The sequence below is a fragment of the Pongo pygmaeus genome, chromosome 3 (assembly GCF_028885625.2).
Source record: "Pongo pygmaeus isolate AG05252 chromosome 3, NHGRI_mPonPyg2-v2.0_pri, whole genome shotgun sequence".
Taxonomy (NCBI): Eukaryota; Metazoa; Chordata; class Mammalia; order Primates; family Hominidae; genus Pongo; species Pongo pygmaeus.
In genome coordinates, this window is record NC_072376.2 from 142560318 (window position 1) to 142573322 (window position 13005).

General features: G+C 39.8%; 1 pseudogene; it reads left to right on the top strand.

Annotated features, from left to right (window-relative positions):
• Positions 1 to 486: 486 nt before the first annotated feature.
• LOC129034596 (elongation factor 1-gamma-like) lies at positions 487 to 8208 on the top strand (annotated as a pseudogene).
• Positions 8209 to 13005: the final 4797 nt, after the last annotated feature.

The following is a 13005-nucleotide window of genomic DNA, read 5'->3' on the forward strand; positions in this document are numbered from 1 at the left end:
TCAGGAAAGCAGTGGCTCTGCCAATTTCTACATTTAAAAAAGGCCCATCCACTGGCTCATAAAAAGCTTCAGAGGGGAATTTTACACAAAACAAATTTATTACCAACCCAACTGTACCATGGCCTAACATTCAACAGAGTGTTGAGATTTGTTCTAGATTTGTCAGGTGGCTGAGGAAACTATTTTAGTCAACATAGTGGAAGTGCCACTGTATGAAGACAGACCATTTTTCTATATTTGAAGTCTTCAAAGAAGTTTTAGTGCTTTTTCACTTCGCATTTATGTATTTTGTTAATGAGAACCAAAAATTTAATTCTTTGGTTAAATTATTAGTAATTGTGGCACTCTAAGGGTTAAAAGAAAATTAAAAATGGGCTTAGCTGGCAGGAACAGAAACAGGGATAGAGGACAGCGAATGTTCTGAGAAACTGGGCCAACTGTAAATGGCTCACTTGCAACCAAACATTAAACCCAAGTGCTCAGCTCATGGCTCACCTATGCCGGGTCCGTCCTGCAGACCCTGGTAGAGAGAAGGATGAAAGGAGTACTCAGACACAGGTATGCAGTGTAACAGCAGCTAGGGGGCTGCCGGCACTAGTGGCTGAAGAAAAGAGCAGCCTCGAACAGCTGGAGCTGCTTATTCAATACACACATAATGCTGAAAGCCTGGAGCAAACACAATCTGTGGGTAATTAACATTATCGTTGCCCCTTTCAGGGAGCAGTCACACATGTGGATGCTCAAAGGTCGTTTTCTGGACAACAAAAGTAAACAAGCCTATTTAAGATAAATCCCCCTACACTCCCTTGTACCTATTCCTCGCCCTCTGCCTCAGGGTAGGAGAACAGCTGCCTTCAGCTTATTCTCCCCCGAAGCTATGCAGAGTCTTCCAACCTTTCAGAAGGCCTGCTCCTTTCCCTATAGCTTCTCCCACCACTCTGACTGATCCCCCACACACCTGCACCCAAGCATCCTGTTTCAAGCATTTAGCCCAAGCAGCATGACCCTTTAAAAACTCCTCTAGTCTCCACTTCATCGCAGACTTCCCTCTGCTGTTTTGCCCATTGCTCTCTTGCAATATATCTCCCCTTTCTCTAATATATCTGCCTTTCTAAACTTATGACTGTCTTGGTAAGTTCTTTTACCACCCATGCTGGCCTCAGGCAGTAATTGACCATGAAATTTTGGTGACCTGTACAGGAAAACTCTCTCCCTGCAGGAGACTCTCTCCCCTCTTCCTTTCTGTCTTCCCACTCAGGATCCTCTGTGGACAGCACCCAAGATGGAAACAACTGACAGTCTACGGCCAGGGCTATACTCTGGTGAAACTGAAGGGTGTCTGCATGGAAGTGTCTGACTACCACCATCCACTCAGGTGAGGGACCTAAGTTCATTTTCTTTTTTCAGACTTCCAGCAGCCGACCTCTAGTAGCACTCTGGTAACTAGTGGTATCTGGCCAGGGAAGCTTCCTGGTGTTGCCTGAAGGCCAAAGGGCAAACATCTGGCTGCCTTCCAGAAGGGAAAAATGTTGTTTCCTATCCTTTCTGGTCAGAGGTCTCCAATCCCTGCATGTTGCAGAATTAGCAGCAGCGGCTCCTCTAGGGCAAATCCACACACATTTTGGGTGACATAAACCCTCTCTTCCTCTTACTCTAATTCTCACATAAAGGCAGCCAGACCTCCAGCTCCAAGTGTTCCCAAATCAGGCGATTGCCAGTGGCCTCAGAGTGATGAGTCTCCCCATTCCCATCCCTTCTCCTGGGGCTGGTTCCAGGCTGAGTTCTCCCTTCATCTTTATACCTCCTGCCTGGACAGGCCATCTAGTGTAAGGCCCCAGCGGTATTATCCCCAGTGCTGGGAGGTCTTTCCAAATAGGTGCAATACCCCTCTAGGAAGGACATCTCAGAAGTACCCCAGTGGACTTGAGTGGTATCCTTTCCCCTGTCAGGATGCCTTGAGAGAAAGTACGCTTCATGTCCCCAGCAGATATCAGCCTCCAGTGGCTCATCATTTTCCAGTCCCAGCATGGGGCAAACTTTGTGTATTCCTTCAGACTCACCTCTGTGTTGCATCCTAAAACATTGAGACAAATTTCACCCTCAGACTCTCAAGAAGAATTGCCTAATTTTCTTGTGTAATGTGGTTTGGTCTGTTGATAAACTCTCAAATCAATTAGCCTAGACTCTGAATGGGACTTTGGATTTTAATACTTTTTGCAACTCAATCTGTGTTGTCAAAATTCCTCCAACTGGCCTGAGGTTCTTTTTATCCAGGCTTTTATGTCCCTGGGGTTGGGACCCAGACCTTCAAGGAAACTGTTGAATGTGCCTAGAAAAGTTCTTACTTCTCCTGACTCCAGACATTTTAGATGAACTCTCTTTCATGCTCCCATGGTCAAGATACTCCCCACCTTCCTCCTCTTCCTCCTCCCCAACAGTGTATCTACTCCTATGCCTTCCCCTCCTTCACTCCACCTTCTACCTCCTTCTCTCTGCCTCTCCGCTACCTGGAACCTTTTTCTCCCCTCATATACTGGATAGGGAGCCATTTATTTTCCCACTTCACCCCCAGGAAAAATTTTGCCACTCTGAGAAGTGGCAAACCACTTTAAAAACAATCGGAATCCATGTTCCTTTCCCATTTTGGACTTCTATCAGATACAAGGTAAACTTGGCTCCTTTAGGACCAAGGCCAGGACCCTTCTCGCTTCATAAAAGAATTCAGAGTACATTTTGTTTTCTCTGATCTCATTTGTCTGGACGTTTATATTATCTTTACCAACTGTTGTACTCATGAGGAAAGGTCCCACATTTTGTCTCTAGCTCAATGGTGGAAAGATGAAGTTCATGACCAGAGCCCTTAGGATTCTGGCCTGGGGAGAACAGCAGTTCCTGATGTTGATTCTAGATGGAGCTACCAAGAGGGAAACACTGGCAGGGAATGCCATAATCATATAATTACTTGTTTAACTGAAGGCATGAAAAAGGCTGCCATAAAACTGGTCAACTAAGCCAAACTAAGAGAGGTAACACACAGGTCAAATGAAAACCTAGCTCTATTTCACTCCAAGCTGGCTGGAGCCAAGAGGAAATATACTAATGTGGACCCCAAAAGCCTAGAAAGCCTAGCTATTTTGGCTGTTTTTTTTTGTTTGTTTGTTTGTTTGTTTCATCAGCCAGGCGTCTCCAAATATTAGACACAAACTCCAGAAACTACACCAAAGACTTACAAACACCATTTCCCATCTTGCTGGACATGGTCTTCAAGGTCTTTAATAATGGGAGGAAATATCACAGTCTGAATGGGATAGGAAGGATTGAGAAAGAGATGAGTGGCAGGCTCACTACCTGGCTGCTGACATTGCAAACTCTCTGCCTGTATTAAGGGCCCCCGGCCAGCCATCAGCGTGGAGCCTTATGGGCACAAAGGAGTTCACTATCTGCTATTGCTGTAATCAGCCAGGGCATATCAGCCAGAATTGCCAAAAGCCTCCTCAACCATCTCTTATTTACTGCAAATAAGTTGGGCATTGGAAATGGATTTCCTCTCTCTTCCTCATGTAGAAGGGTCATCCCACAACCAGAAACCCAGTTTGGGAGCCAGTTTGGAAGAACAGCAATGGCAAATGCCCCTAACTCTGTTCCTCAACTGTGAGGAAGCTGATGGAACTGAGAAAGCAGAAAGAGATGACTGACAGGGCTCAGAGGCCATCCAGGCCCCTTATTTACCATTTCTATGGCTGAGCCTCTGGTAACCCTAAATAAAGCAGGGAATAAGATTGAGTTTTTACTTGACACAGGAGCTACTTATTCAGCCCTAACTAGTTTTTCTGGACTTACCTTTCTGTCCTTGATCCTTCTCACCAGCATAGATGGCAGACCAAGCAGTGATGCTTTATCTCCCCTTAGTATGCACCCTGGGGAAAAAATGTTTTCAGTTACTCTTTCCAGGTTCTACCAAGCTACTGTCCTATCCCATTGCTTGGGACATAACAACAAACTCCAAACTAGCTTTAAATTCCCTGAGCATGCCTGCTCAATATTGGTATTACTAGCTCCTCCCACCAAATGCCCCAATGTCCTAAAATCCTCCATTTTACAAGTTCCTCCAGAGATACGGAATATCTCCACTCCAGAAAGTTCTTTGTTTGCAGACTCTGTAAAAATTCATCTAAATACCTAATATTTTCCCTAGGATCCCACAACATGCCTTAAATCTTGAAGCCCAAATGGGCCTACAGACTCTAATAGAAAAATTCTTGGTCAGGGGGTTATTAAGTCTTTGCAGCTGGCCATGGAACCCTGATGGTAGCTGTGAAAAACTCAGATAGCACATAGAGAATGGTACAAGACTTAAGGGCCATCAGTCAGACAGTAATCCCTACACACCCCAGTCGTTTCCAATCCCCATACGTTTTTAGGGCAAATTCTCTCTGGCACTTCCTGGTTCACAGTATTAGATTTTTAAAATGCCTTATTTTTCATTCCAGTACATTCAGACTTCCAATTCTTATTTGCCTTTGAATGGGAAAACCCTTCCACCCATGTTTCTCAACAGTTAACCTGGACAGTCCTTCCCCAGGGATTTAGAGACAGCCCACACTTGTTTGGACAGGCTCTTGTTAAGGACCTGTCCACCCTCCAACTCTCTCCAAATAATGCCCTGCTTCAGTCTAATGGAGAGGGGCCCAAAAACCTGTCCCTCTCCTTAAACCCCTTCAAAGATGAGGGACTCTGCCAGGGGAGGACTGGCAACTAGATTTTACACACATGCTTACTTGCTAGTCTTTGTGGATACTGTCACTGGATGGATAAAAGCCTTTCCCACAAAAACTGACTGGGCCTTTGAAGTCATCATGGCCCTTTTGGACCAGATACCTCCCCATTTTGGGCTCCTTTGTTCCCTACACTCAGACAATGGCCCCACTTTTATTTCTTAGATAACACAGGGAGTAAATGAAGCTCTTCAAATTAAATATTACTTACATACATCCTGGCACCCACAATCTTCGGGGAAAGTAGAAAGAGACAAACAAGTCATAAAAATATTCCTTACCAAATTACACTATATCTCACTCTCAAATCTGACCAAATTCCCACCATTTTGGGCCTCATCTCAGTTAAGACAGTACTGCTCCGAAAATCAGGATTATACTTTATTTGTGTAACTAATGCTTATATATCCCTGCTTGTTCTCTGGGATATGTAACCACAGCTCCCAACTCTATACTGCCAACTTAACTGAACTAATGCCAATGCTAGGCCTCCAATAGTCTCCCATATACTGAGATGAAAGGGCCATTCACCTAATTTCCTTTCTTGACAGTTTAAGTATAACTGGTGCTGCAGTGGCAGGAATTACAGACGTTGTCCTTAGCTCATCTTTACCCAAGAATTTGCAAAATTCCTAGATACAATCAGAGAAACATTAAATGCAATGAATCAACAAATCATTCCCCCTGCTGGAGTAGTCCTACAAAATAGATGAACCCTTAATCTACTCACAGCAGCCCAGGGAGGAACATGCCTGTTTCTTCAGGAAGAATGTTGTTTCTAAGTAAATCAATCAGGAAAAATCCAACAAAAATCAAGGGACGTACAGGAACAGGCCACTTGATTATTAAGAAAACCACTTTCAAATGCCTAATTTCTTAAAGAAGGTTCTAGGAGGCTCTAGGAGGTCCCTCTATGGGGACCAATTGCATCTATACTGCTACTTCTTTCCAGCCCTTGTCTTTCTAACTTACTGGTTAAATTTGTTTTTTCCTGAATGTTGCAGTTTCACACCAAGCTTCTGATGATGCAAGGGTATCAGCAAATTGTCCCCAGAGACCCCAGAGTCTCCTTTAGACTCTGCTAGACATCAGTTCCGTAGAAACATGCTCTCTCTCCTAAGACCCATCTTCCAGGTGTGCCCAACCTTTTAAATCCCATAACCAGAGACAGTGGTCCATGGGGGTCCCTTGACCCACCAATAACTGTAGGTAGAGTCAGCTCTATGTCCCAGGCCGGTGGAAAGTAGTTGGAAGATGAGACCTCTGCCCTAATGCCTAAGATTTGTCCTTGTTATTCTGTCGGAGAGGGTAGAGCAATGTGGAGCCCAAAAGAGTTAAAAGAAAATTAATAAATGGGCTTAGCTGGCAGGAAAGAAACAGGGATAGATGGGAGTGAATGTTCAAGAAACTGGGCCAATTGCAGATGGCTCACTAGTACCCAAACATCAAACCCAAGCACTCAGCTCACTGCCCACCGACACCCAAACAACCTGTTCCAAGCATTCAGCTCAAGCAATGACCCTTTGAAATACTCATCAAGTCCCTGCTTTGTCGCAGACAGCCTTCCCTCTGCTGCACTGTCCACTGCTTTCTTGCAATGCATCTCCTCCTTTCGCTAATAAATCTGCCTTTCTAAACTCATTACTGTCTTGGTAAATTCTTTAACTACCCTTGCACCAGCCTCAGGCAGTCACTGACCACGACAGTAATCAGATTAAAGAAAATGATAGAAGAGTAGAGTTGTGAATATATGGAGGAACTGAAGATGTAAATAAGGCTATGGGGTACAGGTTGAATATGTTGGGATTTCAGAAGTTATACCACTCATATATCTAGTGTGCTTTCTTGTAGAAATATGCAACAGAATCATCATGATTAATTCATCACCTGATTGTGAAAGACATAGTTAATATTTAGGATGTTAGCATTTTACTATAGCAATGTTTTCCACTTTTACAGAAGTATTTTCATTCACTGATTTTCTATTTGGAGTTCTATATGATGCCAGAAAGCACTACAGACTGTTCCATGTTGCATATTTTTATATGTTATATGTTTATATTTTTATATTGTATATTTGCTATAAATTCAAAATTATCCTAACACTAAAATATTAAATTGGGAATCACCATGGTAGCTGGGACCCTGTTACACACATCCTAAAAACTAGAGGGGCTTCAAGGCCCTCATCGCTGTTCAGTACAGCGGGGCTCAGGTATGCGTGCTCTCTGCACTATCTCACTTCCACTCTAGCCAGACCAATAGCAGCCCCGAATTTATTCGCAAATTTCTTGCCAGCAAGGTTCCAGCATTTGAGAGTGACGATGGATTTTGTGTATTTGAAAGCAATGCCATTGCCTACTATGTGAGCAATGAGGAACGGTGGGGAAGTACTCCATAGGCAGCAGCCACTGCACCAGATGGTGCAGTGGATGAGCTCTGCTGATAGCAATGCAGTGTCCCCAGCCAGTACCTCAGTGTTCCCCACCTTGGGCATCATGCACCACAACAAGCAGGCTACTGAGAATGCAAAGGCGGAGGTGAGGCGAATTTTGGGGCTGCTGGATGCTCACTTGAAGACGAGGACTCTTCGTCTGGCTGACATAGCAGTTTTCTGCACCCTGTTGTGGCTCTATAAGCAGGTTCTGGAGCCTTCTTCCTGCCAGGCCTTTCCCAATACCAACCGCTGGTTCCTCACCTGCATTAACTAGCCCCAATTCCGGGCTGTCTTAGGGAAGGTGAAACTGTCTGTGAACATGACCCAGTTTGATGCTAAAAAGCTTACAGAAAGCCAGCTTGAAAAAGACACCCCATGGAAAGGGAAAGGTTCACGGGAAAATAAGCAGTAGCCCCAGGCTGAGCGGAAGGAGGAGAAAAAGGCAGCTGCCCCTGCTCCTGAGGAGGAGATGGACGAATGTGAGCAGGTGCTGGCTGCTGAGCTCAAGGTCAAAGACCTCTTCGCTCACTTGCTCAAGAGTACCTTTGTGTTGGATGAATTTAAGCGCAAGTACTCCAACGAGGACACACTCTCTGTGGCGCTGCCCTATTTCTGGGAGCCCTTTGATAAGGACGGCTGGTCCCTGTGGTACTCACAATATCGCTTTCCTAAATAACTCACTCAGACCTTTATGACTTGCAATCTCATCACTGGAATGTTCAAGCGACTGGACAAGCTGAGGAAGATGCCTTTGCCAGTGTCATCCTCTTTGGAACCAACAACAGCAGCTCTATTTCTGGAGTCTGGGGCTTCTGAGGCCAGGAGCTTGCCTTTCTGCTGAGTCCAGACTGGCAGATGGACTACCCGTCAAACACATGGCAAAAACCGGCTCCTGGCAGCGAGGAGCCCCAGACCCTGGTTGGATCGTACTTTTCCTGGGAGGAGGGCCTCCAGAATATAGGCAAAGCCTTCAATCAGGGCGAGATCGTCAAGTGAATATCTCTTGCCATCTTCCACCTGCCTGCATCTGCCCTTCAGGGTGATAGGAGTCATTAAAGGAAAATGAATATTGAAAAACTAAACTAAACTAAATAATAAAATAAAATAGGGATGGTCGACAAGAGTCTATTTATGGGATCTCATACTCCATGTTGGAGAATTGAGGAAATATAATATTGTCCTAAGTTGAATTTCTTTTTCTTACTAAAATATACACCCCTTCCCCAGGAATGAAATTCTCTTGTTTTTCTGATGTTTTCCTCAGTCTCTGAAATAGTGTTTGGTATAACCAGATCCCAAAACAGGTGTTCTGAATTGCCAGGAAAATCAAATTAAAAGTTGTTTAAAGGTAAATTGATTTCACATTTCAAAACATTTCATCTCTACTTTAAGTATGTCAAATGTGTTAGAAAACTAATCTGCAAGGGAAATTTTTTTATTTTCTTAAAATTGAACACATATGACAGGAATTATCTTTCACTGATTCAGTAATAATTTTAACAATAATAACTGACTTACGTGTTTTTAAACACTTTTTTCACCCAAATTTTTTAAAACGTTAAAAAGAGATGTTTATTTTCTCTATTTTTTAAAAAACTTTCTAATAAATTGTGACTGAATGAGAGAATTTTAGCTTTTCCAGTGAGGAACAAACACTAAATGTCAAAAATTAACTGCGGATGTTCTAGAAGTGTTGCTGGATCTAAGCCTGGCCTCTTCAAATGGTAATATTGATCATTTCCTCTCGAATACAGGTAGAGCTAATTACAAATTAGTCAAAATGATTAACTTCTGCATTCCTCAGCCTGTGAATTACTTTAAAAGATGTCAATGAAAAGCCCAAGGAGACTATTGTTGTTAAGATTTTATTTGAAGCCAAAAAATGCACAGAAAGTTAAAAACTATTAACTCATCATTTACATTAGGTGTACCCTAGAACTTAAAGTATAATAAAAAAAAATATATAAAAGAAAGTTAAAAACTAGCAGTTTGCTCTTCTAAAATACTTTCTTACTTCTCAGTGTAATAGCATTGGTAATGTTCACAGTTTTACTTCATTTTAAGCAAGAGGCATTAATAACATAAACTTGCTACTGGAAATAAAATTTGTTATTTTAAATGAGTATATGGAACCATATGTTGACATTTTCTGAAACTGACTTTTTGGAGACATAAACACAGTTCAAATCAGCACATGTTGTTTTTCATTAGTTATATATGTATATAATATATTATTTATTATTATTATTATTTATATTAATAATATAAATTATATTAATAATAAATATTATTATTTATTATTATTAGTTATATATATGTAATTTCAGCTGATAAATTAATGGACACATATCGTAAACCAGTGGTCCTCAACGTTTGCAAATTTATGGGCCCCATTCTAGAGCTAGTCAATTAGAAACTCACAGGTCTAGACTAGCAATCTGGTTTTAAACCAGCCTTCCAAGTGATTCTTATCCATGTTCAAGATAGAAAAGTATTGTCCTAAACCAACATCATTGAGGAAAACCTACTATTAAAAATAGCATTGTAGTACTTCCCAAATCTGAAACACTGAAGAATGTTTCCATAAAACCAAATGTCTATAATACTTTCAAAATAAAGGTTATAAGAGTTTTTGTTTTCAGGGTCAGTGAAGTAAACACAAATCTTGGTTTTCGTTACTCAGGCACAAGAAGCCAATTGTAGGGGAACTGTCTGGGGAACTGAAAGAAACATTTAGGGATATGATTTGGTAATTTGGTTTTTTAATTATTCATTTGTAGCCATGTTTATTAGCTTCCAAATCTAGAGCAAAATGATGTATTGGCTATTTTAGAATTTTCCACTCAACTATGAAATATATATCAGTAACATCAGTGCAAAGAGATATCCTTGATTGAGTCCTGTGAACAGCAGTTAAAGGAAGATGAAGAATTCCGAACATCAAAATGAAATTCAAATTTCTGTTGATTAGGAGGATTCTTTAATTCATACTAATAATGAATAGAAAATAACAATGCATTGGACTTTATGTCTTAACCATAATTCCAATTATACAATTTAATGGTCCAATCCTCCTTTATAGTTTGAAATGGATTGCTCACCTTGGATCTATGTTTTTGATGTTCATATATATTTTGTGGGTATGTGCGGGTTTTATGGAGAATGACAGGGAAGAAGGAGGAGTTTAAACTCTATTTTTTTCTTTTTTGCTGTGTATGAAGAAAGCTAAAGCTGTTATTAGCTTACAAACCTATCAATACCTACTTCCATCAATCTTTGTATTATGTTATTATGTATCCTATACTAATTCATTAATACAGCAAATTATTTTAAAACTTAAAAAAATAGGTTCAACTGAGCTTCTCCTTTAGTTTTTCATTTGAAAAAATGTCTAAATAAACTATAGTCTTTTGGATATATAGATCACTATCTCTGCAGATTTGATATTTAATTTTTGGATCAATTGTATAATTTGAGAAAGTAAAATTCTCACATAAGATATACATATAGATATAGATTTATAGACATATACCACCAAATTCTTCTCCAGAAAATCCGGTATAGTGATCTCTACAGAAATTTTATGTACTGTGCATGTGTGTGTGTGTGTATATATATACATATATACAATTATATATGTAATATCAGTTGTATTTAATATGTAATTCATATATCTATATATAATTTTTGTATTTAGAGATCACTATACCACATTTTACATATAAACTTATTATATATAAAATATAAATTATATATATTTTATATTATATAGAGAGAGGAATAGAGAGAGAAAAACTAAGGATGAAAAATAAATATGTTTGCAAACTACTCCTACAAAAATGTAATGAGCATTTTCTTATGAAAAGCCTTTGAACACAAACTATTTTAAACTACATACTTAAATATTTTTCTAAACTATGGACAACATAAAAGTGATTTATTAAATAAAACATTTCGCCCGTGCTATTACCTAAACTTGCATAATATGCAGAGAATCACTACTTGGCTTACCTCAGAATAGAAGTCTGTCAGTAAGAACCACAACCACTTTTGAAGGTAACAATTCATAGCCAGAATGTCCTTCAAAGTCACCTGAGAAATTTAGATACATATACTTAACTGGACCCCATTCTAGAACTACTAGAAAATAATTTTCAAGGCATGAAGTCCAGAACATTTTCTTAATTTATGGTAAGAAATTTTTATTTTAAAGCAAATAATCTAGAGAATATGTGATCCACTGGAAAACTGAGGGAAAAAAGAATCTCTGCTATGTGGCTGTTTTAGATGTTTTACTTCTCTGGGATTTGCCTGGGAGGATCATTAGAAGTATTATCTTGGTTTCCTCAGCTCATTCTCCAACTATTCAATCTATTCTGCTTTCCAAGTAAATCTAAAATGTGTGATGGATGATGCTATGGTCTTAATATTTGCGTCTCCCCCCAATTCTATTTTGAAACTTAACCCCATAGGTGATGATATTAAGAGGTGGGGCCTTAAGAGGTAATTTGGTTGGCTCAGCTCATAAGGCGTAGTGTCCTTACAAAAGAAGCTCAACAGAGCTTGTTCACCCCTTTTCCCATGTAAGGACACATAGAAGACACCATCTATGAAAAACAGGCCGTCACCAGACAGAGAATCTGCTGGCATCTTGATCTTGGATTCTCCAGCCTACAGAACTGTGAACAATAAATTTCTATTGTTTATAAATTACCCATTATTTTGCTATAGCTGTCTGAAAGGACAAAAGCAACTTCCTTTTTCCAACTTCCAGCACAATAATTTCATTCTCTCTTTTGTTCTTGTCCAGTTGTCTATTATTTCAATGTCCCTTTGTTTGTGAAAAGAAGTAGAAACTCATGCTTAGTCCATCACATTTAACCAAAATGAAAATTAATTTGAGTGATCTAATATGAGCCATTTTAACCTAGAAAATTTCATTTCTTTTCTTTGGGGGAAGAAGGTTTTTCTGAAGTATGAGTGTGATTATTGCTTTTGTTCTCATTGACCAAGTCATGTGGCAAAGAGCACAAGTTATTTTTGGTTTGGATTTATTTTGTTTGTCTTCTATAGACATTCTCTACTTTTGATTGGTTTTAGTTTTTGACTGTGTTCAAAGAAGGGTTTTGAGGTTGTTCTAAAGTGTCCCTGAAACTTCTCTTCAGAATATCCAGTGTCAGCTCTGCCTTTCACTGCCTACAATGTGTCACTTCTGCTGTTTCTGCTCTCCTGCCTTCTGCCTTATCTCTCACCCAGAATTCTTCCCATTCCAGCATATCTTAAAGATGTCTGGCCACAAGTCTTAGAAGTAGCACTATATTGTAGCATTAAAATTGGTGGTTCATTCTAATATTCTTTAAACTCCTATGGCAAATAATTTCCAGAAGTAAGCCCATTCTCAGGGTAATATTTCTTACTTTTGTTCTTTATTTCTTTAGGCAAATGCATTTGTTTCCCTCTATTCATTGTTAGAAGAGAGGAGATTACATACGAGACATATACCAATAGATAAGTTGACTATCTTGACAGCAATCACAATAGTCTTTTACTCATACCTACTCTTCTTCCCAAATCTGTATTTGAGGTCAGATTGCCCTGTGTAATTCTTAGATCAATGTACATAGTCTAACAGAAATAAATTAATGTATTATTTTTAAAGTTTGAGTTGGGATAGAAAAAAGCAAAAAGGCATGTACTGGTTTTCTGACAATTTGAAGTTTTGTTAATGTCAAAAATTCTTTCAGAGTCCCTTTTACTTTTCTACCTATAGAACTTTAATTGTTGAGATTTTAC